The following is a 1571-nucleotide window of genomic DNA, read 5'->3' as shown; positions in this document are numbered from 1 at the left end:
AACCTGATGCCTTCCCAAGTCCACTTTCCTGTTGGTGGTCCAGGCGCACCTCTTAGTTCCTGTAGCTCCTTGGACTATGCTTGTGCATCCTGGCTTTAGAGGACTGCGAGCTTGATTGAGAACTGAATACTGTGCCCCAGTATCTACCATGAAGCTGGTGGGAGTCCCCTCCACGCACAGAGTTACCCAGGACTCGGGGAGGGGAGCCGAGTCCCATCCCCGTCAGTTTCCCTCTCCCAGGTGGAGGGTCCTGATAGGGCTCCCTCCTCCTTGTCTCCCTCTTCTGTGTGGGCACTCTCTCTTCCAATGTCCGTATCTTTTGCACAGGGTGCACTGTTCCCGCCCTAGTTTAGATGGGCGGGGTCCTGCTCTCTGAAGCGGTTCGGGGCTCCCTTTCACTCTGGCCAGAAATACTCTGGCCATCTCCTCCCTTTGCTACTTGTTCTCCTTTCTTTGAAATTCTCTGTCTTCTTTCCTATTCTTGTCCTGCATCTCCCATTCTTCCTTCCTTAGCCTTTCCTCCCTGTCCTCTGGAGATTCCCTAGTCTTAAAAACCTTTTCTGCTTGTTGCAACATCTCCCTGATTGAAATCTCTCCCAGGTCTTCCCACTTATGAAGTTTTCTCCTAATATCAGAGGCTGCCTTGTTAATAAAAGTGAGAACCACAGCTGACCTGTGTTCTTCTGCCTCTGGGTTTATAGGGGTGTACTGCCTATAGGCATCAAATACCCTCTCCAGATACGCGGCTGGGCTTTTGGTTTCTCCCTGAACAATTGTTTTTACCTTAGCCAGATTCGTGGGCCATCTTGCAGCCGCCTAGAGACCAGTCATTAGAGTCTGGCAATAGACTCGAAGATGCTCCCTACCTTCTGCCATCCTAAAATCCCAATCTGGAAGTGTGAGGGGGAACGCCTCGTCGATGGCAGGTTGAAGAGTAGTGGGCCTCCCATTTTCTCTGAGGACGTTCTTCCTGGCTTCACTAAGGATCTGCTCCTGCTCCTCAGTGGTGAAGAGGGTGCAGAGCAGCTGCTGGCCGTCATCCCATGTGGGGCAATGAGTGAACATAATAGATTCCACCAAACCTAAAAGACATTTGGGTATAATAGATTCCACCAAACCTATAAGACACTTGGGGTCTTCAGAAAATGGGGAGTTTTGGGTCCTCCAGTTATAAAGATAGGAGATCGCTAGAGGAGAATGGCCAGTATTGATACTGCTGGTCATCTGGGCCTCTGATTGCTCATATCGGCAGCACTGGCACAACCCCTCCTGTGGTGGAGGAGGGGGCCTCTCCTATTCGGTCCCTATTTCCCCGAGACCTTGGCTGCATTCCTCTCGCCTCTCCAGGTCGTCCATCCTCTCCTGTAGAGGAGTCTGGGGAGGGGGCAACCACTGTATTCCCATTGGGACCCCTGGCTCCATCCCCCCCTCCATAGGCCGCCTCGGCTTCTCCACCTAGTGGAGCTGCATAAGGTGGCAGCTGCTCAACAGGTAAAGGGGGGTAGAGGGAGGAGCTCTCGGGGAGAACTGGTGGAGCACTAGGATCCCTGCCTCTGTGACTGGAGGACGTC

The sequence above is a fragment of the Nannospalax galili genome, unplaced genomic scaffold (assembly GCF_000622305.1).
Source record: "Nannospalax galili isolate Female #2095 unplaced genomic scaffold, S.galili_v1.0 scaffold1138, whole genome shotgun sequence".
In the NCBI taxonomy this organism is placed as follows: domain Eukaryota; kingdom Metazoa; phylum Chordata; class Mammalia; order Rodentia; family Spalacidae; genus Nannospalax; species Nannospalax galili.
Note: the sequence above shows the minus strand (reverse complement) of the source record.